We start from the raw sequence: 26,022 nt of genomic DNA on the forward strand, positions 1-26,022 counted from the left end.
AGTGTAAGAAATGGCTAAAATGACTGCAGTAAGCCAGTTTCCACGCTGTCTGAGAGGGTGTTATCTGAGACGCTGGCCCTAAGTGTTTGTGCTTGCACAGAAGATTGACTCAAAATCCCAGCACCTGTGATCTCTATAATGTTCAATCTATTTGTGCAGCTGTTCCTCTGAGACCGTTACATGCAGTAATTGATTAGTTCAGCAGTCCTGCAAGACCATTGCAGGCTTACGAAAGCGAGCGAGGCAGTAGGCTACATTTCAGCAGCACACAGCCTCTTCCTGCCAGTTTGCGTGATACCTGTATTGTGCTATATACAGTTACCTGTATTTTGTTGTAGGAGCCCTACTTGTCCAAAATTGCTAAAATACCTCAAAATATTTGTTTTCAAATTAGGAGAAAAAAACATTTGTCTACATCGCTTCCTTTCCTAAGGTCAAATATTCTTTCTATTTCAGTTCAGTTTATGGAGACGGCCAGGCTTGAATGGGGAACCAGGAGGTGGAGAGCATGGATGAAGCTCAGTGAAGAACAAATAACCAAGATGTCTTGTCATTCTTCCTTATCCAAAGGGAAAATGTCAGGTTTGAAATAAAATGCTGATGGTGGAGTTTAACCGTCCTCACAGAATTAATATGCTGTTGTTTTTGAGGGACTGGTATGGTGCATAGGAAAAAAATGCTAGTAAGTAATCTTCTCCCATGTTTTCCAGTTGTCGGGAAATGCTTAATCAATTTCATTCACTCAAAGTTGGTACAAAAGGATATCTCACAGGACAATATTTAAAATGATGCTATTACACAGTCTGTTGAAATGAATAGAGAAAGCAGTACACAGTCACTTTTCCATTCTGATGTGCACAAATAGGTTTATCTTTCAGACTGACATTTTTCTAGGACCATCACAGCACATGACAATCATGCTGCCTAAAATGCATCGCTCTAGTTATAAATTTTATATATGGAATGAATTTTATTATGGTGCTTGCCCTACCATAACTTTCTGTCTCGAATGCAAGTCACTTTGGTTCCTGCATGCCCATTCTTTAAGTTCACCAGAATAAGAATTGACTTAGGACTAAAACAGTGTTTTATACCTGATAAATCACATAGGGCCTGACAAGGGACACTTCATAAATATATGAAGAACTGAGCTCAATTTCTTCAGGATGTTTCTGCCCATCTTCCTTCAGCTCACAGACCTACTTTGGGCTTATTTAAAACGTGCCTTCATTCTTTTTTTTTTTGTGGAAACAATTAGTTGCAGGTGCAAACCTCACTGCTTAAATTACAAATCAGGGCATAATCCTACAGAATGCTGGACATTAAACATACAGAGATATTCTCATGCTGAAGATGATCATTCACCCAAATGTTTTGTGATAACTATTTATAGAGTCAAGCTTAGCATTATTTGCATTTGTGTTCAGAATACATACCTATTTAAGGCATAACCAAGTGATATTTAGGAGACTCTCTTGATATAGATCAGAGCAGTAATTGATTGCACATGTAGGCACAGATGCAAGACAAGGTCAGTGGAATGAGAGGCTGCTTTTTGTAAATCTGGACTTAGTGAATGATAGTCAAACAGTCTTGACTCAATAGTCAAGATTTAAATGGCAAATAAAAAATAGAAAAAGCATTAAAATGGATCATTGTAAAGTAAAAAGCACTAACAGCACAGAAGAAGTACAGAAAAAGTGGAATTTTTTCAGATGTATACAGTATTTTAGTATCAGTTTAGTGAATGCAGAAAAACATGCATGTGGAGTAATAGCATATAGTAATGTAGCTGTAGCAACAGTGTAGTGACAGCCCTATACTCCTGTCATGAATGAGCTATCAAATGATGCCTTTTAGATTGGGAGGAACTTGTAAAACTTACTTGAGCACTATGTCAAGTGCATCATAATCATGGGTTGCACTCTTTCCCAGTCATGCTCATGTAAATCAACTGAATATATATATCCTCGCATACATTACAGCTATTCTGGGTGGACACATGGAAAACAGTAAAAAAAAAAAAAAAAAAGTGATCAACTGTTTTAGGAATAGATATGTGTTAGGCTACATGCTGTCATGTAATTCAAAGAGACAAGAGGTAGTCCAGGAAGACCTGGAGGAGGAGGTCTAATTAAAAGTTTTTGTATTATTTCTTTTGTTTCAGCAGTGCAAAAGTTGCTTATTAGGAGCCTAAGACTTCAGCTGTGTGCTTAATAAATCCCCGTTACTTTGTTGCGTCTCTTTTTCCTGATGAAAAATGTCCTAAATTTCTTAAACAAGGCAAGATAAGAATAGGATGCTTTAAAACCCAGCAAGGAGGAGCAAATTTAAATTTGGCTTACTTTTCATTTTTTTAATAAAAATTCTTTTTGATACTAGAAGAAAGTATGTACTGCTCTTTGTCTCATGACCAGTGCTGCCAATCCTGAACATTTTAAAACTAATTCACTGAGCTTCAGAAAATCAATGTTACAAAAAGTGACTCTCATTCTCTTTGATTTCTGTGCCTTAGATTGCACTTTGGTCCTATTTCAATTTTTTTTTCTATAGCTGTAAGAACTAGAAAGGTTGAGGGGGTTTGTACTTATTTTTTAAAGTGAAAACTAGAATTCTCATAAAATCAGATGACACTATGAACTGAGGCCTTAATAAAGTCATTGAATATCTTGACTCTCCCCATAAAGTTCTGAGTTGGCAAGAGTTATAATAGATGTCTGGGGCTGCCTTTGAAATCAATATGTGAAAATCTGAAAGAAAAACACAGGCATTTGGAAACTGGGGGGGAAAAGCTCTCCTAAAATATATGACACAGAATCTGAGAAATAAAGAGCTGGAAGATATCCCATGGTTTGCTATTTCATCTTCTTGCTCTGAGACAGACAAAGTCACATTTCAATGATCTTTAGCAGATGTTTAGCTGACATGCTACTAAAGGCCTCCAGTTTAATTTTCATAACCTTTTCAGGAACTCTTACAGCACTTTGTTGCCCTTGTTATTAAGTAGGAAGTTGCTCTAACTGCCAACCTAGCCTGTAACCTTTCCCTGCTGTGAAACAAACCACTTATTCTTTGTTTCACCCTCAGTGACCTTGGACAATAATTAACTACTATAGTCTTTTTATGTATTTTTAATATACATGAAAACTGCTATGTCCACTCATGAGTCTGTACTTTATCACCTTATTATCCTCCATGTACTTACAAATTGACTGTTTAATATTTGTTCTAGTATCTAGTTCAGGGTATCAAGTGAACTGGCTGATATATAATTCCCTAGCTCCTCAGTTCCTTCTGTGTTAAGAAAAGGGCAGTGCTTGCCTTCTGCCAGCTTTCCATGACTTCTCAAGAATAATCACTAATTCAGAAGTGATTCCTTTGGCTTCAGGGTAGATTTCGGCATGCCCCACTGACCTGAACAGAGTTAATTTACCTGTTCTTTACCATGCTCTTTAACTGTTCTGGTCTGCCTTTCTACCCACCTTAATACTAATTGTTTGAGCAGCTTATCGCAAATGGCCCATTTCGCGAACACTAGTACAAAAAAGCAGCTCAGCCTGCTCTTTGTCAGCCAGTGCTTGCTCTCCTCCTCCTCCTTCAGCGGCGGAGCTAGCCAGCCCGTAGTATGTGGTCTTGCTCCCTCTGCAGACCTCAGCCTGTCACGTCCCTTCCTTCCCTTCTCCATGAACGCCGCCTGCTCAGCTCCCTACGCTTGTCATTATTTCCTTCCTTGGTGCCGAGCACCATTGCTCAGGATAGATTTCCCTTTAGAATCCGAGGCATCTTCTCCGTATTTGTCAGGCTTGAGAATAAAATAGCTGCCCGCCTAGTTATTTCTTCTAATTCAAAACAAACAAACAAACAAAACCTGGGGACCTGGGGTATCTGTGTCCTGCTGTATCACCTTTCCTGCAGCTCTCAGGTTAGTTAGAGCCCTTCCTTATCAAGGCAACCTGCCTCTGAGTGCTTTTGTTATCTGTTAAAAAAGTGGCATTCAACATAAAATTTTAGAAAGTACTGGATTTATTTCCTCTCAAATCCAACATTTTGAATAAACTCTCTTAAAGCTAATATGCAAGATCATTCTCAAGGCTAATATGAGGTTTTTCTCCCTGAACACAGGTTTTCTTCAAAATGTAGAACTTGCAGAAAGATATTGCAAAAAGTAATGCCCTGATGGTTTGCTCATTACTGAAACCAACATCCTGCTAAGGAAATACAAATAAATTTCCTGGTTTCAGGCTAATAAAGCAAAAGCAACTGACTTCGCATAGTGGGCATAATAAAGCTTAATGGTTTATAAGAAAAAAAGTTTTTATCTACTGTGGAGAAGAGATAAAACAGGTCATTTGATTCATAGGGTGATATTCTGGAAGTAACATCTTTGTGGAAGTTAAAGCAAACCCCGGTTTAGGAAGGTCTTGTAGTGCTGCTCAGAATATATTTCAGTCATTGATTTCTGAAGACCAAAGAAATCTTCTTGTACCTTTGCAGGGAAGTTTTCTTCTTTTTCATCAGAAACAACCCAGGCCCAAATATACTACTGCTTTTTATCTTCAGGTCAAATGCACAACTCCAAGACACAGCAGATTTTCTCATTCTCACACAGTTAGATTTATGTCTATTCTTTTCCTGAACGGTGTGTGGTACCATACCACATGAGCTGAAGAAAGGAAGTAGATGTATTACCCCTATACATTTCTATGGCAATGTACCTCTGGTACGGAGAAACCAAATCACAGCATAAATTACTTTTTTAGAATAGTGGATGGAGGACAGAATTTAAAAAATAACCAAATGAGAGTGCAAAAAACCCAAACTGTCAGCCTGGGTGAGGATGCATGACAAACTAATGGATTTTTACCTTTTTTACTGATGGAGCATGTCTGTGAAGCAGAAGGGAATGCAGTAACAGAATGGCAATGTCATTCTTCTTCTCCTGTCCTTTGAGAGGATGGCGAATCCCTGTGCACCACCCAAGTGTCCCTGTGTGGCAAATCCACTCTCTTGCACTTGATCTAAACCTGCACCTGAGGAGTGGTGATCCACAGCCTGTATCCTAAACTCCAAGACACTTGCATATATTGGATCCCCTCCTATTACTTAAATCCACTGTCCTTCATGCATTCAAGTAAATTAATTTAACTTAAAATCAATATCTCACCAGAAGAAACTGTTTTATAAATGCTCATTGCATTTGTGGGACTCATCTGAAATATTAGTTTAAATGATCACATTTATTACCTTTTCATAACATTTTACTGCTCCTGAAATAAAAATCACTTTAAATGTAGTTCACCATTTTCTGCTCAGAGATAATGAACCTCTCTGAAATAAGTCCAAATACATTTGCAGCTTGCTCAACAGACTGCAGATTCCTGTCTAGAAGTTTTATTAATTTCTGTGTGTTGGAATATTTCACATTCTCCTTTGTTGATCAAGCTATTCAGATGGAAGCGTCAGTGCTAAAATATTTACTGAGCAAATTCCAGATATGCTGGTTAAAGCCAAAGAAAATTATATGTCCTTTATGACCCTGTTAGATGGTCTCAATTTTTAAATTTAGTGCTTTACCTGTGTGCCCATACGGTCTGTGAATGAATAGCTAATTGCCTTATTATTATTACACAGAAAGGCTGCAAATGAAGAGTAACAGTTAAAACTTTTCCACTTTAAAGCTTGCTGCATGTGCTTGCTTCCTCTTCCTCCCCTTCTTCCCTTGCCTGGCTAACATGCTAGCTAAGCTCTGAAAACCCAGCTGGATTTAGCTCAACAGATGAAGTGATATTAACCAGGTATGGCTTAGTCTTTCAGATGCTTACAGCACCTTTAGACACTGTGAGAGCTTTACTGGTGAGCATTTGTAAAGGTTTTTGTCAACTTTAACGTTAGGCTAGCAATGAACAGGAGGTATGAGATATTAACTTAGAGAATTAGAAGAAGAAAACGGGTTCTTCTGTACACAAAAAGATTTAGCCTGTAGTGCTTGACATAATCCATGAATTGGGGAGGTGGCCAGGCTTGAGGATGAAGAACTGCATAGCCATGCACCATCTAGAGATGCACCATAGAGAGCTGTCCTCTTTGCAAGTTTAGCTCTGTGGTCTGTGCATTTTCGGGCAAATCACCTCACTTTCCTAGATTTTTGTTTCATCTTCTTTGGTTACATACTCTCTGAGTCAGGGCTTCTATTTTATCCCTGCAGCATCTAGCAGGAATCTCAGGGTACAACTGTGATAAATAGACAACATTATGAACAAAAATCTCTTTTTTTAATAGAATCCTGGTTTTCTTTGAATGCACTTTTATTTATAATAAGGTTATTAACTGCACGACTTTGTACTCATTTTCATCAATAGGTTGTTTTCAAATGGATTTGCCTATTTACTATTCATTAGTCAAAATAATGGAGTTGCATGGTCATAAAATGGGTTTAATGGAATAGAGAGCAGGATCCAAAATGTTTATGAACCCTGTTTTCAGTGTGGAATTTACTCATGTGGAAGAGCCCAATGGGCCATTTATACATTATGATAGTAAGTGTGTTTTAAATAGTGATGCTTGTAGGTTCATGATCAGTTTTGCTACCTGTATATTTTTGCTTCAGTTTACTAGGGGTTTAGGTTTGTATGTGCAATACCCAACAACATTATATGCTAAAACATACTCACATTAGCCTTGTTTATGTGCATTTAAAAACTATGCTTTCCAGCTGTCAGACAAACTGCTTGGTCTGTCTGTAGAAGCATGTAGATTCCTTTTGCAATTATGATATAGCTCTTCAGTTTTTGTTTTCCTGATTTAAAGGCTAATTTAAAGGAAAAACTGTCCATGGTCAGGCAGCAAGATTTTTTTTTTACACAGTAAAGTAAGTTTTAAGTAATTAAGTTTCATGTATCATTCTGATCAGCTAGTCATCAATAGCACCTAGAATGCAGCTACATAGGGCATTTCTTATATCCCTTCCCTGGCCTGAATCTGTGCCTATGCCAATGAGCTCACTTCAGGTGGTAGGAAAACACCATGGTAATTTCACTCGATGAGAAAAGCTGCCCGTTGTCTCCCTGACAGTGCTCGGTAGGCTCCCATCCTGTGAATGGCATACGACAAGTTGGTATCCAGGTGGTGGAGGAAATGCCATTTTATCTCCCCAGCACACCTTCTATGATAGTCAGGCAAATGGCATTTCTCAGGCCTGCCTTACAAATTTTGGGTACTGTTTCATGAGGTAGGGAAGTGCTGATGTACCACTGATAGCAATGTCCTTAAGATATGTCTTCCATACTTTGACAGTTGTATGCTTCTGGTGAAACAACAGAATAATACCCTTTGCAGCTGACCTTTTTGCCTTCTGAATTCAGCAACCTGAAGGTCAGGAAGACCTGAAAAAGCTGTCAGGGTCTCTGAGAACACCCTCCCTAAGGGTTCAAGTCAAGTAGCTGACCAGCACTCAAGAGCATTTGATTTCATTTATTTGCAGCTTAGCTCAAAAGCATGAACAGAGAGAAGCAGTGAGCTGGAAAAACCTTCATTGACTGTGCTTCTCCTCCTAAAATAACTTTAATTTTTTGAATAAGAAAAGGATGCCAAGTAGTCCCAAAATACAAGCCAGTTCCTCAAAATGTTCCAGTTCAGATGGTACTATGAAAGCTGAATTATTCCATGGATTCAGAGTGGCAGATGGAAGTATCGTAGCGTAAGTGCTCAAAGACAGTCGTATCCTGGTCTGTGTTGGGTAGGCACAAACCACGCAGTCCAGGTGACTACAGCAGGGAAGTTGTATCCAGTTAACCAGACCTCTGAATTTGGTCCATCCTATTGTGTCACCCTATTTACACAGATTAAATGAGCTGTCTCTAAATAGCATTATTGCAACTTAGAGTCAATAACTGGAATGGCCATTAACTGGCATATGTGAAGAATGATGCTTAGCAATCATTTCTGAATCTTGCTGAACAAGAAGAATCTATTTGTCTAATGCATTCACATTATCAGTACTGTAACTGTCAAGAGGACCCCATCAGATTTGTCAAATCAGAAAATAAGGACTGTGGACAAGTCTGTCTTTGTCCTCTTTGTTTTAGGTGTATTCTGATGTTTTTTCTTGGACAGTAATTCATGTACCCTCTTTCAGTTCACTGCAGATGGACTCTCTTAGGATTTAAGAGAGCCCTCAGAGTTGTGCTGACACTGTATTCATTTCTCTTATATTATCCAGTTAGTCCACAGAGTATTCAGTCTTCAGGGGAAATTGTCAATAGTACTTGATAAATTAATTTCTATGCCAGTTCAGATACTATATAGGGGCTGGCTCTGACTTTATTACGTTCAGCTCGGAGATTCATTTTTCACTTTGTCTTTAGTTTAAAGAAAATGTGGCTCCTAATACAGAGAGAAAATTTTCTAACTTTTAAAATCGGCCCAGTGATACATATGTAAGAAGTTTCCCATTGTTGGTTTCACAAATAAGTATGTCTCTGACTCCTAAGTTATACATCTGAAACAAAACTAAAGTTTTCCCATGAGGAATCTGCCTGACAAAGCTGATCTATTGCTATTGTTTTACTAGTTGAACTATTTGGCGAAATCTGTGTCCCTCTTAGGAGGCCACATTTTCAAAAACATCTTCTTAACCCTGTTGATCTAAAATAATCCTGCTGCAATTTTGTACACTTGTTTTTCAGCTTCAGAATACGTTGGCTGCATCTGAGGTCCCACACTCATAAATGGATTTGCTAACAATAATTTTGCAAAATATTTGATGGATCCTTAAATGTTGGCCAGCACTTATGATACTATATCTCACCCTTGTGCTCTTTTCTTTAAATGCCGTTTCCAGGTGTTTCCTGCTCTGTTCTCCTCATATCACTGGCTTTGAATTGTTATTCCCTGCATTTTTTTCTACTTTCAAGTAAATGGTCAGGTAAAATTCATGAATGTATTGATGAGCAGGGTGTCCTTTGTTATGGTAGGTAAATGTCTGGTTGAAGCTGGGAATTGATGCATAGCACATGGCTAAATTCCTAGCTGTTCCTTGGCTTATGCATTTCTTTGTCAGTGCATTTTCACCTATCCCTACAAGGCTTGCATATAATTTATAGGTACAAAAGGAGTAACTGTCACTCACACTCCCCTGTAAATTCCTGAATTACACAGAGAATTTTTAAATTAAATAAACTTACTGGAAACATTGGAGTATAAGCAGAGCTTAATGATGTAATTCCAAGATATGGAGGCAATCATACACCTCCATATGGTACAGACACACCTACAGATGACAGCCATCAGTCCTCTCACTATTTCTCAAGGAAGACATTCCTAAGCTCTATTTATGTTCCTGTCATTGCCTTATGTGGTTGTGGGCAAAACAATTAATCTTTTCTTGCCTTGCAGCTCTGCAATGGTGCTTGTCTCTGTTTATGAAGTGCTTAAAGTTCCTAAGGAGAAGGCATTGGGGGTAAATCACCTCTCTATGTCCCTTCACCCATGCTTGTCACATAATTCACATGTGAGTTTTATGAGGAGCTTCTGGTTTTATTCTTGAGAAATGTTAAAAAGGGTTATTGGGCAATATGAATCTTTACCTAAATTATGCTGCAGGATGCTTTTTCAGTTGAAAGCAGTTTCCTGAGAACATGTTTTTGATTATAAGAATACCAAAAATCAAAAAGGACAGGATTGCTACTGAAATTTTGACCAATAGGAAGAAAACTATAGACCTGTATCCGTATCAGTTCACATTTGATTGTTATGTACTGCAGTCTACTATTCTTCTATGCTACTGATTTAAAGTTGAGCAAATTTTGTGTTTCCTACAAAAAGGTAACCATGTTCATTGTATGAGTCGCATGTTTAGAAATTATCTGCTGGCATTACATATTATCAAAAGGAGAATATTTTTGGTTTCTTTTTAAGGAGACTGTAATTACCCTGGCTTGAGGAAGATAATGTAAGTTCTAAGGTGACTCTCTATATATATACACCTAGATTTTGTGGTGTCTTTAAACAACTCTGTAAGGAGAGTTCAGAGGAAGCAATCAAATATAGAATAGAAATGCCTGACTGAAGGGAAAGACCATACTTCTAGGGAAGACATTCATAAGAAACATGAAAGGGACATGGTAAATCCTGTGTACAGCTCAAACATAGCTATAAAGGGAAAAAAAGACTATCCTGGAGAACTTTTTTCCTATATAAATGAAATTTATGTCTCACTATAGTACGGAACAGATTTACTGGGAAACCAATAAAGTGTGTTCTTTTGCAAGAAATGTTCAGCCACTGTTCTTGGAGCACTATCGGACTAGGTGGTGCCTGGAGGAAGGGGGTGATGGTAAGAGAATTTATGGAAAATCTTTTCCCAGAGTGCTCAAGGCAGATAGTCTACTCAAAGCTTGAAGCTGCCTTTATTTCTCAAAGTAAAAAATACACTTTTTAAAGCACATTTTTCTGCTCTCCTTAAAATCATGTGTATAAATCATGTTGCATATAATAGTTACAGTTATGACTGTGCTAGACAGAAAGGAAAAGATTAAGCCTTTTTCTGACAAAGACGATTTTACAGTGCCTGGAATAAGAGCAATTTTAGCTCAGGGCAGAGGAACAAGGCACGGAAGCAAGCTTCCCTCCGAGGGCAGAATTTTAACAAGGGGAGCCCCCTGCACCACTTTGCTGGGAAGCATGATGAGCTTTACCTGTGCTTGCAGCAGCACTCAGTGTCCTGGCTCCTCAGTGGAGAGTACGCGAGACTTGCGTACCACAAAGAAGCCCAGACAACATACTCATACAGGCTCTGGGCTTCCATTGGCAGAAGCCATACAAAAAGGGTTACAAACATCACGACAGCTCAGTCCCTATATCAAAAGAGGCAAAAGAAGGCCCCAGACTAGTATTGACGAGATCTTTCTTTTGTATGGTACGTATTTGGGTAAAAATAATGGACAAGAGGAGACCAATAAGTCCAGAGAGCAGGAAATGGTTTTCTTCGGTCTTTTCCACCTCTTCCTGAAATGGGAGGTGAAACGATTGGGTTTGCTTCTCTGGAGCTGCATGTGTCCACGGGCAGATGCTGTCTGCGTGTTATTTGGGTCTGCTGTGCTGCTTTATGGGATCACCGGGGACAGGAGTTGGCCCCGTCTGGGGAAGCACTGGGTGGTGCTCAGGGCAGAGTGGGTTCAGGCCGACAGATGCGGCAGGCTAGGGATGGGGTGGACAGCCCGCGGCTTGCAGACAGGCTAAGAAACGGTGGTGGCCAGGCCTCGGAGGGAATGGCAAGACCATCTAGGGATCAGTACGGCCTGAACACACACTGCAGCCACTCAGATAGTCACAGACAGCTGTGACCAAGCCTCAAAGCAAGGTCTGGCCTGCATTGATACGGGTGGGAAAGTTATCTGCAAACCTTCCTTATTTCTTTTCTGTCTGATACACTTGCTCTGAGTTTTCTCTGCCTTAAAAGTAAAGTTTCTAGTTCATATTCTGATGAAATTTTGTTTTCTTCTTCGGTTTGAAAGCCTTTGCATCTTCTTTGGGGGCTCCTTGTGGGAGAGAGGGGCAAGCTGCTGGCTTTGCTGGGCTGATGTGCTAGGGCTGCTGGCCACGGCAGGCTCTCCACGCCGGCGGGTGCTCAGGGGCCCCGGCGCCTGCCCCCGGTGGGGGGACCTGCGTTTCTGCAGCTGCCCCCATGTGGCACCTTTTCTGACCTTTCTGTATTCCTGTGCTGGGGATTTACACGTGGAAGAAAAGATGTGCCAGTAGCCAGCGGTCTCACAGCAGAGCCAGTATTTCAGCAGTAGATGTGGCTACTCTGTAAATGTAATACTCTGTATTTCTACAGTTACTGTATTCCCTAAAAGGTACCACTTTCGATAAAAAAAAGCTACTCACAAGTTGGTCAGCTTTACCAATAAGGGGAATTAAAAGAAAAAAAAAGAAAAAAGGTTGTAGCTACAGGAAAACAACCTTTAAATATAATTCTTTCTAATACAGCGTGTGATAAGCACCTCTAGGGAAGGAGGAGAAAATTGATTTTCTCAGAATTTTTAGTGCAAAATTCTTTTTTAATTCAGATGATAGCTGTAAAAGGCTTCTCAAGGTTAATACGTTTGAAGCTGTGAGGACACATAATAATCCATCAATTAATCTCTGTATCCAACAGCTGCGATGTGAAAAGCAGTTCACAGAGTTAAATAAAACAACAGATTCATTGGCTCTTTAATCATTAATACTAAGATTTAGCTTAATGGCATCCTATCAGGCCCACAGGCACCTTATCAACCATGGTTTGCCTGCAGGCTCTACTTCATCAATTTTTTCAGAGATTAAGTTGAAAAGAAGACAGTTATTCAGACAGAATTGCTCCCTGCCTCAGCTACTCCCTAACTCTCCCAGCATCAGAGCACATTATTTGTATTAGTTCAGTATATTAACTGAAATGGACAGAATCATCATATTCAGTAACGCTCATTTGCTCTCATGGTCTGGGGTTATTTGCCTGCTGATATAACCAGCTTTGTTAAATCTCTGAAGTACTCTGGGATCCAGAGGTGCTCTGTAAATGTGGCCCATCTGCTTCTCTCCACCACCAAATATATAGGGAGAATCAAATTCACGGAAATGGTTATGGGAGAACCAGGCAGAGCAGGGAATCATTACATAGGATGCAAGTTCACTGTGCAGAACCACCTAATCCTGCTCCAAAATATTCGCAGACTGCAAAGAAAAATGACTGTACAAATTGGCCCCCAAAGGCAGAAAAAGAGGATGACTGATTCTGTTTGTGATGCTATTAATTTCTCACCGTGCAGTTTCTGATTATTCCACAAAAACAGAAAGAACAACCCAGGACAGCAGAGTCCAACAGGCAAATAATCACAGTGCTGCTCTTGATCCCACTATGGACCAGAAGGGTCTTGTACAAAAACATTATTCTTTAGTCTTTTTGTTAAAAAAAAAAAGAAGGGTTACTTTGCCTATATTAATTTTTCCTTACAGTTTAAATTGTGTGTGATAGTCTATTCTAACTCCCTGTAGTTTGCTGAATTTTACTGGAGGTTTTATGTAGTTGAAATATCCATACCTTACTGAGTACTACGAGAATTTTTTGACATGGAAAACATGTAAACAGTCCTTGCATGTGTAAAAAAAAGATACAATAATAAATGTGCTGGTGAAAGACATGGATTATTTTATAGGTGGCTTGAGCAATGTAATATAATTTTTGAGGATGAACCTTTAGTAGGCCTCTGATACTCTCCTCAGAGGATTGGGAGAACCTTACTTATCAAATGCTGAAAGTAAAAGCAAGTCAACAGTTTAAGATCTAGCATTAGGTGCTAATGGCAACCATTATTTATGAGTGTTTCTTTTATGCACAAAAAGCCAAAAGCAAACAACTTCATAAGAAAAAAACAAAGTTATGCATTCTGCAACACCATGATTTCTTCAAGAATGGTGCTTTCCTTATGTTTTGAGCTCTGGCCTATTAAACTTGCTCAAAAATTCTTACTGGTGGTCATGATGTCTTATAAGAAATTTCTAACTGGAAACCATAACAGCTTGGTGTAAATGGTACTGGTTAGCTCACAGTTCATCTTGTTCTTAAAATTCAGCAGCAACATTTAAAAATACCTGACTGTTCCCTTAAAAGATGAGTATATAATGTATTTTGGAATTCTTTAATGTGAATGCAACTCTGTTTTAAAGAAATGGCTGGTATGCCAATGTTATTTTCTTGCTCCATAAAGTATTGGAGGTTGGCTGGAAGGAAGGAAATGCATTTCTAGTGAATAAAATCTGTTTACAGTGAAATTACGGCTCATAGCTTTGTGACAGTTAAACAAAAAATGTTTGCTTTCTTAGCACTGATTCAAAAGTTTAGGAACTCCTCCGTCTCTGGCTTAGGAAGGACAGGACTTCAGCCATTTTAGTGTTGGGACAGAAATATTTCCAAGCTCAAATCACCACTCATCTCTACTTCATAGCCATTTTAAATGGCTGGAACAACATGGAAGACACCTCACCTTTGTGTTGACTGACAGTAGTTTGACAAGTCCATGAATGAAAAATGTTCACTTAAATCTTGGCCATTTATCTTCAGAAAAACATGGGAAGTATTGTAAACACATCCTTGTTTACAGTGGCATAATTCTGAGCACAGGCATGTATTCCAGACTGGTGAAACATGGCCTAGCTTGCAGCTTACAGTTAATCAGCTACAAGTTAATCATGAAATGTTTGTAAATCTTTATTTCTAATCCAGTTGATTACACTGATAGCTTTAGAAGATTGACTTGTTCTGCGGTGCCTTCTGTGTTTGTACAAAACCTTGCTTCACAAATCTCCCTGCTTCGATTCTGCTGTCCTTTATGATCAGAATGATTTCGTTTCCTAGGAATCGTGCCAAGAAAACTGAATAGAGTATTGGAAATCTTGATGACATCAGTATGTGGAATCTCTCCAGATCAGCTTTCCTGATTTGTTTATTGCAAACTATAATTTACTTATGAGAATAATATCCATTTTAAAATGCTAATGAAACAAGCAGCCAAACTTTGGATTATTTTCCATTTGCTTCTCACCAGATCTTCTCAAATCTGTGGGAGAGTTGCTTGGAGCCTTAAGCTTTCAGTTCATCTTCTTCAATTATTCATAACACAATAACCCTGCGAGGGCTAAAACAATGGGATTCCCCTGCTTGTGGAAAACAAATCTTTCAGCTCTATTTAATATTTAAGGCACTCACAAGTTATTACAGTGGAGCTGGCAGGGGGAAATCACCATTCAGACACCTACACTGATCAATAAAATAGCAGAAATGGAATGCATAAGCACTGGGTCATTATCAGTTGCCCTTTATGAAGCTATAAATTGACTCAGCCCTCTGAAGATAGCTGTCGCCAGCAATCCTGAGTCACAACATTCATGCATTAAACAAAATGGGGTGGCTACTTTATTTAGCTGCTTTAAAAATCCTTCTTTGTAGCAAGGCTTTAAATAGAAAGGATCTTCAGTGTTTTAATACTGAAATGTCACATAAGATTTTGCTTTTTAAAAAAGACCTATGTGATAATTTTAAGAGAGCCAGTATGGGCTTATATCACAACACCTTTATGGATATGAGTTAAGAGAGCTGATTGCAATTCCTGCTGCTAGAAGCACTCCTCTGAGGTGATTCCAAAGCCTTGATGCTCTGCTTGCTTGTGCAAAGCTTCTACACTCATCCTTAGTTCCTGTTTGGCACGGAAGAAGTTTACCTGTACATGTATTACAGACTTGGTTGACATAAAATCTCTGTCAAAGGTATTAAGAACTTTCTCACTAATTTGCCGTCTTTTGAGAAGTCAGATGATCTAAGTAATATTTACGTAATTACTAGTTGCGAAAACAGCGTTAAATAAAAAGGAATTTCCTAACACTATACAAAGAGTTTAAGGGACACTGTATTATCCCTAAATGTAATTTTATCTTCATTTTTTAAGAACATCTGCCTAATGCTTCATCCAAGTGTAGTAGAGAAAGAATGAGGATATTAAGGCAGAGAGAATGAGGCAAGCAGCAAGAAAACTACTAAAACTACTAAAGAGAAGTAGAACAGAAGACTGAATGAAAGAGCCATTCTTCAAGAGTAAGGATTATCAGGGTCCATGCTTCAGAAAACAACTTATTTTTGTGTCCTGACCCTAAAGGAATAGCACAGAGGTGGCTTCTGCTGGCCAAAAGAAGTCCCTTCTCTATGTGGGCTCTCTCACAGGGTTCTTGTGTGCCATATTGACTGTTTCACACTGCCTCAGTCTTGGAGACAGATGCCGCTGTAGTGTGCATAATGAGCCAGAAAGAATTCAGACTGTCAGCTCTGAAGACATTAATTATGAAATATATTTTTTACCTGTATTGGAATAAACAGGGATGGGGGGGTGAATGGAGGGAGACTTTTACTGTCCCTTAAGATTAAAGCAAAAACAATAGAGATATATTGTACCATGAAACTATAGGCAAAATATGAAAATGGGAATGAACTGAGTTCTATTGTGCAGCTAAGGAAAAATACTGAGTTACAAAGTTCTCTTTCCTTTGTTTGTTGTAAAATAGCTTTTAGGAGCTTTTAGCCAGTCAGTCTCTAAGTTATGACATTACACCTTAAGATAATGACAGAAGCAACACATCAAAACATAGGTCTTGAGGGCCAGAGCCCAAAGAGCCTCCAAGATTAATTGGAAATCCAACAACCCGCAGGATTTGGCTCTGATTATTATATTCTGTGCAGTGATAGTACTGGTTTTGGTTTTGGTTTTGGTGTAAATGGTCATAGAAGAGAATCACTTCAGTGCCATAGCTGGGAGATGGCCTATCAAGGTATGTCTAGTGGAGATAACAGTTTATTGTCAGCAGCAGACCTATGTGAGTAATCAATCCTATCGTCACTGCAGTCACGGAGGGACAAGCATAGGACTGGCCACACAAAGGACAGGGAGAACATGGGACAGTCTCTGACAATTTTTCATTTAACAAGTGACTGGCAATACCTAGTGACTGTGAAAGAAAGTTCTTTCTTTACATTCTGCAAAGGGAGAGATTGTATCGCAGAAAATGGTAAAGCTTTATTGAAGTAAAGGTGAATGTGTGAAGTCAGCAGAAGGGAAGGCCACTTTAAATGTCTTTTTGCCAGGATGTAAGCCCTATTCCTCCTCCTCCTCCTCCTATCTGCATTGAACAATGTCACAGAAATAGTTTTTGCAGACAGTTTTTGGGTTTTTTTTCAGGCTTGAAAGCTGTAAAATTCAGGAGGCCCCAGGAAACCTGTTTGAGTTCCTCACCTAGCAAGTGTATTATTAAATTCTGTGATATTGGCAAAGTGCTGCTAGCTCTCCTCATTTCCAAATCAGCTGAGTAAGTTGAAAAATATGATCCAAAAAATGTAATCAGTAGAAGAAAAACAAGATTTTTTTTTTCTGAAATTTGACAATACTTTTTGACATGATTTCCCAATGGACAAGTAACAGTTTTTTGTACACAGTAAATGATACAGATACTATGGACCTTTATCTCTCAAGATTCCCAGATAAAACATGAACCCAAATCTGTTTTGCAAATCTGTGTGGCAAACACCTCATACTCATGTCATCTTCTAGGAAAGAATCTAACATGAAAAGCCTTAGAAAACATGGTGGTTACTTGCTAGTGGATAAGAACAAAGGCAGCAATATTTAAAGGTAATTCAGGTGATACTACAGATATTAAGACTCATTTGTGCTGATCATCTGGTATTAGCAACCTCAGACCAATCTGAACATTATAGGAATTTTCAGTCTGAGCCATTTGCTGCCTAGTGAAATTCAGATATTAAGATTAAATGCAAACTCAGGAAAGAACATGTGATACATTAACCCTCTCAAATTTCCAAAAATCATAAAGACTCACTGGGGAAGCCTTATGAACCAGCAGACACCGCTCTGACTGATAGCCGGTGTCTAAGAAGACTTTAGCACTCTCAGAAATCAAGACTTCAGTTGTCATTAACATTGGTAGTATTGTTAAATGGAGTTCTGCAAACAGATGAAAGAGACCAAGCGCAGCTGCATCAAAGGTCATACAATGTTCAGAAAATTCTGAACCAATCAATTAATAAGAGAAGAGAAAGCTATATAAGCCTAGATCAAAAGTAACAAATTGCAACCTCTAGATATAATTAGCTAAGCTGTGGTGGGATTTCTTTAATAACTGCTGTGGCGTCTTACATCATCAGATATTTGCCTCCTCTTGACTCCTTTTAATATGCTTTCTATTCTCTAAACTTGCTAATTAACAGCAAAAATGCAAAGGAAGGGGATGAAGAAGACCATTTTGCAGTCAGTGGCAGAAGAGTAAATAAAATTGTCATGTATGCATCCTATAATGCAGATGTATTTCTGTTTTAAATATTAGTTTAACTTCTGGACAAGGCCTTGCTGTTTCTCTATTGGATGTGATTTTTTTTTTTTTTTTTTTTTTTTGTCAGAACAGGTTGTAGATACAGTTTTCTTTACTCGTAGTCCAGGACTTACCAATTAGAAGTCTGCATAGATCTCAAGGAGATGGTGTGCATTGTATGACACCTGTCCTTTAATACTCTTCTTTTTAGAAAGAATGTCTTTAATCCTAGGTGTTATAGAAGAAACCTTGGAGATGCAGTCTAAGCTGCGTAATATCTACCTGCTCCTGGGAGTTACGACGTTCCCAGCACTGCCTCTCTGAAAGGGAAAATCCCCTTAGCAGTTACCTTAGCGTAGCTGGAGCTCAGCCTCTCTGAGCTCTCTCCTAAAATAGGATCCTCCCTTTAATTCCTCTCTTTCCATTGCTTTGGGCTAACAAATTCATACTAGAAAGTATGAACTAGCTTCTAGAAGACTAGCTCAAACACCTTCTTTATGAGCAGTCATTGTAGGCTACCATCTGTGCACCACAACGGGAGGTTTCACGTGCCAGTCTCCCAGCTGATATTCACAGCCCGGAGTGTGGGCTCAGAGAGCTGGGGCTAGTGACCATCCCACCCCACGACCTGTTTGCAGTGGAGATTATCTGTGGGCATGGAAGTCGGAGGTATGCCTCCTGAGCATTTCTCCCACTTGTATGAGACCTCTAACCCACTATCCTCAGACAAATCCTGCGTCAGTCTTCAGAAAGCTTCTCCTGTGTGGAAGACTCGTAATGTGAAAGATTCGGCGTCCACTTACTCCCAATAGCTGTAGACACAGTGTGATTTAGTTTAACATGATAAAATAGGATCTAGCCCTATGGGCTGTGTTCACGTGGTTATCTGTAGAAAGGTGCTGCTAAGCATACATGTTGTTACCAGCTGGATCAGAAAGTTAGGAGTTGTCTTGGACATTTCCCTAATGCTAATAGTGCTTCTAAACACTTCTAAGTCCAGAGGAATATTTCCTACACTGATGATTATATTGATGACATAAATTAATTGGTTTTCAGGAGTCTCCTACTGTACTCAAAATGTTCCTGATCAGTGCAGCCTGCAATAATCTTATGAAAATACAAATGTTTCATCCCTTAATAGATATCTTTCCTCATTCTGCATGAACAATTTTAAAGAGAAAATGTAATTCCACCTCCACTTCTAGTCCCTCAACTGCCCTTTCTCAGCCTTTATAGAGCTAAGAATTTAGGCCACTGTATTCTACTGTAGTACTGTGGCCTGTTTTATATTTCTTGTGTTCTCTGAATATACTTTGTTGCAACAAATAAGAAATGCTGAAACTTCAGGACTCTGAGCTAGAACTATTTTTTAATTCAGAAAAAAATAGAAAGATCCATTAATAAAAACCCTTCATTTTGTAGCAACAGTACCGTGAGCAGTTTCCATGGAAACATCATTTGCAGTAGCAGGAAATGTTCATTTTACAATTAAATTATAGGAGGTAGTTAAATTTTTAATCAAACACACATTAGAGCATGGAGAATTCCCAGCCAAGTGCCTCATACTGTTAAAAATAAAAAAAATACTGCAGTATCCACACAGAGATGTCTGGAATAATGTGTAGTGAGAGGGGATCTGCAGTTTTCCCTAGTGAAAGACTCTAGTACCTGGTTCCCATATGGCAAGGGCTGAGGCATGGCTAGGATTGGATCATGCTTGTAGTTTGACCTCAGATGCACTCTTTGGCTTATTAGTCGTCAGTATAAATGTAGGATGTGATGACTGCGCTCTTTTGCAATTACTGGGGTATCAGGTAGCAATGTTAGATAAGTCCTAATCTCAAGGGTCTGGCTACACCGTGGTTACTGCCATGCCATCATTACTTAACGCAGCTCATGAACATTTGGCAATATTGCTTACAATTAGCTGGCTCCTGCAGGTGTTGTAGTCCAGCCACATGGAACTCTGCACAGGATAAAAAAGATGCCTTGAAAGTTAGGTAGTTTGGGCAACTATCCTGCATGTAGCACTTTATGTTGCTGCTACTGATACCATTGCTAGCTACTTTACATTAAGTTCAGGCTTATATGTCCTAAAACAGTATAGAGACACGCTAGTAAATTTTATGGAGAGAAAGAGACAAGCAGCAAGAGAAGCTACGAGAAAAGTGGAACCTAAAAAATGTTTTGACAAAGTCTTACTTAGCCTGTAAAGTCAACCTGACTCTCCACTGGTTCTAACACTTTGTATATATTTACATCTCTATAACATGCTGGTCTGAAAGGAATTTGGACTGAGTGCTGTTTTATTCACATCACAACATATTTAGCAATTCCATGAGCTGGGTAGTGCCAAGGAGAGATCCACTTAATTTGGGGGTTGAAAGGTGACTCTGATTCTGCTGAGTCCACCTACCTGGAATACGAGAAATAAGTCATAATTGTGTCTCTAGAGATTGCAATGTTTTTAACTGTGCAGCAGATTGAGTGTCAGTTCTCTTTTTCCACTGTAAACTATAGCATTACAATTTTTAGTATCAAATGCAACAGTTTGCCTCAGCAATATGTCTAGGTATCGCTAACTACTTTGCAAAATGACCTCACAGCAGTCCTGTATAAGCGAGCTATGAATCCTGTGAAAAATGTGAATGGTCATTAGGACTCCATCGCAGAATGTCATCTTCCTAGCTCATACTAATGAGTCTAAGCCCCATGGCTTCCTACTGGTTAACTGGGAATTATGTGCAGAGACTTAAAATCAACAGATATTTGCAAGAAGAAAGTGGAGTTCAAATTCACCTATGAAACTACATGTAAGTTTTAGTCAAAGTAAACCCATCTTTGAAACTACTCTAGAAAACAAGATCTTCTGAAGATCTAAAGATTCAAGCTTCAGACACAGGCATTTTGAATACATGAAGCCACCAATACAGTAAGCTTTGTGCCGACACAGAAAGGGGATTTCTATGCTCAGTGCAGAGCTGGCTATAAGAATATGGCCAGATTGTACTCCACTGCTATGCAAAATGTTGCATCAGGCTTACCAAAAGGCCACAATTCTCCACAAGCGGGAGAAGCTGATGCTGGCTATGCTTTCTTTTCCTGTTCCAGAGAAACTTAGTTACCAGGTTAAGTTATGATTGCTTCAGGGCTGATCTAGCTTATCCTGAGGATGTTATTCTTCAAGCCCCTACAATGAACTTCAGAGATACTGTTTTCTATGCAAATTTTTGTTTTATTTCTCATTTTTTGGAATTGTGGACAGAATGGAGATTGAATGGGATTTCTGGATTGTGACTATTCCTTGGTACATCGCAGCTGCTTAGATAACATGCAGAGAGGAAATTGACTTCATAAGTAATGGTATTTCCCAAGGAGAACATTTGTCTTAATAACAATATACTCTGATCTCCCAAGAATATGTGCTATTAGTGTTAGTAGTTGTTAGGGGACACTGAACAAACATTTACCACAGTCTGAAATGAATAAGGCAAGACTTATGGTAAACAAATGCTCAATTTCTTCTCATTAAGAGAAAGAAATACTTCAGTAATCAAAAGAGTTCAGCTTAAGCAATGTGTCATATTGCTACTATGCTGGAAATGCCCCCATGGGGAGGAGAGGAAAAGTGCTGGAGAAACAGGACAAAGGCAAAAGAGAGCTGTAATCACAGTTTTACCATTTTCCTCAGCCTTTCTGAAAATAAGATGGAAAAGAAAACAAAACTTGTCTAGGTATGTAAAAGAAAAATGGCAAATTGATTTACTGATTGCAGGAGGCGAGAAACATCATGTTTGCATTGTAAAGGGGTAGCAGTATAAAACTTCCCAGCCTGACATCCCAGGCTGGGGATGAGGGGAGGGGGATAAGGAGGTCCCAGTCCTGTGGGATTTCATGCCCTTACATCTATATGTGAAGTACAGAGAAAACTTTGTTAAAAAAAAAAAATTACTTCTCCTTTTTTTCCTAGAGAAGAAGAAATTAAAACCTTTTTGTCTTGTTTTCTCTTAAGGGAAGTTAGTCCCTGAATAGTTCATGAAATATGTCAGGATCTACCATGATTTGTGCCTCGCCAGTGGAAGTTTTACCCAGCTGATGAAGTCAAATGAAAAAGTCAATGAAAGCCTGAGATTAGCTTTGTGAACTGTGTAATCCTCAGTGGAGTACACTGCTAATGGAAAAGTCATGGAACCGTGGGAGCAGTCATATTGGAAGTGGGTAGCTGGTGACCTCAACAGCAAAGAAGGCATGTGAGGTACGAGATAAAACCCACACTTGATGATGAGGAAGTGGCTTATGCATGAGGGAATTATCAGTATTCTTCCCTGGGGGAAAAAAAGAAAAGCTGTAGCCCAGGATTCCTTCATTCCCTCCTCACTGGAAGCATCAGAAACTAGTGGTACTTTTTATACTGCAGTATGTTTCCAGTAGTTATTAAAACCTCTTTGATTTTTGTCACAGCTCACACATTTGATTGACAAATTAGAAACATCAGCTCACTGTCAGATGCTCATAAATCATTTGATTTGGTGCCTTGCAATGCATGACAGGTACAGTGTTTCAGCTAAGTTTTCCTGCAAGGGAAAGTGTGTGATAGAAACCAGAACAGATGGCTATCCAGTCTACACATTTTTCACCTGAAGAGCAAAAAATAAATAGTTTCAGTGGGAACCTGAAGCTGAAACTAACTTATTCCTGCAGAGCACAGAATTAATTTCTTTTGAATGTGACATCTAGGAACACGTATGGGAGTTTGGAATTCTCTCTTGAATTCTATAGCTCACTTCTAAAACCCTATTGATGATCATTTTCTATTCCACTCTATACAAGTTATGAAAATAAAAACATGCAACATATAGGGGATTTTTTTTATTATTTGCCTTGAATGAAAACGCAAATCTTCCCTAAAGCCTGTGAAAACTGTAAAAAGTACATTAACTAGAGAACACTTATAGATTTTAATAAACTTCTGTTATCTGCAGGAATTGTCACTTTCAATGGTAGTAAATCTGAAAAGACGTAATTTTGTAAAATAGTCAAAGAATTTTATCCTTTAACCTAGAATGATATGGACGTTATTTAAACTAAGAGGAGGACAAATGCTGACGGGAGCATATGCTGCTTTAAATGTAGGTGGTGCACTGAATAGAAACTTCGGACTTTGGTAACAAGCTTTTTCAGTACACAAAGATATTAGGAACATATTTCTTCTTGATCTTCTATAATATTCTTTGTAAATCTTTGTAGAAAGGAGCTGCTCCCCTTAATGATCATCCTCTGGAAACACAGTTCTCCTAATTGAATAGACCAAGCTTAGTTAAATAAAAACTTGCAACATTGGAGGTTGCAAGAAAACAACTTCAAAGAAATTGGTGGCCTCCTACAAATGGAGAACTTTAAAAGTCCTATTTTCAGAGAAAAGAAACAAGAAAATCACCTATGTGGTGCCAATTTACTACCGAGTGGGAAGAGCAGATCTCACAATGAACATTTATATACAAAAAAAATTAGAGTAGCTCCATCTCCTAATAATTCATAGTAATTGTAAAATCTGACTAGAAAGAGTGTTATTTTTCTTCTGTTTGCATTAGTGCAGTAAATCTATACCAGATGTCATTGTGCAATTGCTGAAAACTTCCATATCCATAAAGGGACTGTAGAACTTGTTTAAGTTTTCCTAGTTTGAGGGTTACATCTATAATGCTTGCTCCCGTAGTTTAACTTAGACCATTCTCCAAACTGCTGGAAATTCAGCAGTGAATAACTGGATTCGCTCTTGCTGAGCTGCAAGACAGAATTACCATGTAGAGTGAAATTATCAAATCTTAATCTCATTCAGAGAGGGAACAGACATATGATTTTGCGTATGAGATTATCCTCAGACCTGGCAGGTCACTCCGCCAGAAAAAAGGAAGGGAGGAATGTTATTGTGAAAGCATTCCTCTTTCCATAGCTGTTTGATTATTATTTCTTCAAAAAAGTGCTGGATGCTCAGCCAGACAGAGATAAGTTGACAAAAAAAAAGAATTAAAAAAAAGGTTGGGTTGGGGTCTTGCATTTGAGATTGTATTAGAAATTTTAGGGTACATCCACCAGCTGGACCAGTTCTTCAGCTGCTCCCTGAAAACTCGTTCTGCCCCACTGCCATTCTCACAAGCCCCTGGCCCTACCAGAGGCGCCCAAGCCTGTGGGGGGTGATCTCTGGGATCAGCCTTTCTGAAATCAAAATGTTTCCTCTGTCTGTGTTTGACTGCACAGGAGAGAAATGTTCTGGATGGCAGGCTAAATGGTACAGTGCCTGAACTCTTTCCCATCAGGAAACATTTGAAGATAACCATGCCCAAAGGATGACAGAGGAAAGAGGGGAGAGAAGCAAAGAGAAATGACAGAATACAAATTGCAAAGGGAAGAACAATGAGAGGAAGAGGGATGAAACCCAGGTGTCCCCAAAACACTTCAGAAGACAGTGAGCCTTTAGGAGTTTTTCCATGGCTTGAGCTGTAAAGTTTAGGTGGAAAAACAAGAAGAAATACAGGGAAGGAAAGAAAGGGTATGCATGGGAAATGAAATGAAAGAGGTTAAATGACAATTGAAAAGAAACCTGTGTAGAGAAGAAACTAGCAAGGAAAACAATCTGGAGATAATGAAGAAGACAGAACATATGGGAGATGGATGGGCAGAGAGCTGGAAAAGGAAGGGTTGCAGACGGGTAGCTTTGCTGAGACAACACGCGTGCCTTTACACCAGTCTGCCTCTTCTTAAGTGAACTGAAGGTCTTCGTCAGTCTTCTCTGAAAGTTGTAACTTCTGATGAAGAATCAGAATCAAATCCTTCTGATTGGATTCTGTCCAATCAGAAAGTTGGACATCTGATGCACGCAGATGTCTCCCAAAGATGTTATTGGTATACTAGCTTTTTTGAAGTTCTATTATCCTGAAGACTGGCCAAAAAATGCCTCTTTTTTTTTTTTCCTATCATCTTAGTGTCCTTTTGTCTGGGCTTCACACACAGCTTCATAATATTAAACTGTCTGACGACAGCTTGTTATACATTACAGTACAAAGATTTTATTGCTGTGGGTTAGGAATATTCACATTACTCATAGGTAGCAAGGGCATAACCGTACTGAGCAAAGAATTTTAAATAAGTGTCAATAAAGCAACATATCATCCTGAATTTTGCTATACTATATTTCAGAGACATTTGTACAACCTCAGGGGGTTTCAGTTCTGCCAGCAATAAGACATGTGATTGCTCTTCTGTATCTAAACAATATATTCTTGCATTGTGAAATGCTCGGAATTCTTTATTAAGAGAGGTTAAAATGTGTTTGGAAAGTCTTTTCTGCACTTGAGACCAAATAGCTAAATCTTCACGAATCTATGTACATCTCTTGACACATACTCTAGACACATCAGACAGACATTTTTGACCCAGGAAAAGGCAGGGTAACTTCATACTGAAGCTATAACTATGCTTTTATTAACTTGCTTTCTTTAAAATAAGCTTTTTTTTTAACCGAATATTGGCAAAAAAGAATTAATCTGTAGTAACGATAGTTTTTTCAATTAAAAAAAAAAGCTGCCAACAAATTATTCTGCATGCACAGTAATTTTTTTTCCACAGTAGCTTTGTAAAGCATGCTTAGCACACAAATGTTGGCTCTGATTTTGATCTCAGCATGGAAACTGGCCAGTGCTCCCTTTATTCTAAAATTGTGATTAGATTCTTTCTTCTAGACATTTTTCATACTTCAGATACATCCATTCTATTGTAAAAATTATTTTAATTTATCTTGGTTTTCAGTGGTGAATGATTAGAGCTTTCAGCTATCATGGGTAGGCCATAAGTAGCATAAACAAGTAGCTGTAGCATGGGAAAGATTTTCTCTTTCAGTCAGCATAGCCTTATTAAATTCAGCATCACTATGACGGTCTTACTAGTCAGGATCTAGCCCCACGTGATAGCTCACATTTTATAAGATTAGCATATATATCTTGTATTCAGTTACTAATGAGGAAGGAAATGGGAGTTCTTAAACAAGTGATGTTTCAAGATAAAATATTCCAAGCTCACACAACTTAATAAGCAGCTTGCTCTGAGATCAGTGGAACT

At 38.7% G+C, this 26,022-nt stretch overlaps 1 long non-coding RNA gene across 1 annotated transcript in view; it reads left to right on the top strand.

The window, feature by feature from the left end:
- Positions 1-631: 631 nt before the first annotated feature.
- Positions 632-26,022, top strand: part of LOC106490462 (uncharacterized) — a 129,368-nt gene continuing 103,977 nt past the window's right edge. Inside the window, exon 1 of the long non-coding RNA XR_010883687.1 lies at positions 632-682. This is a non-coding gene — a long non-coding RNA (uncharacterized lncRNA). The remainder of the gene's footprint in view (positions 683-26,022) is intronic.

Source organism: Apteryx mantelli, chromosome 3 (genome assembly GCF_036417845.1).
Source record: "Apteryx mantelli isolate bAptMan1 chromosome 3, bAptMan1.hap1, whole genome shotgun sequence".
NCBI lineage: Eukaryota > Metazoa > Chordata > Aves > Apterygiformes > Apterygidae > Apteryx > Apteryx mantelli.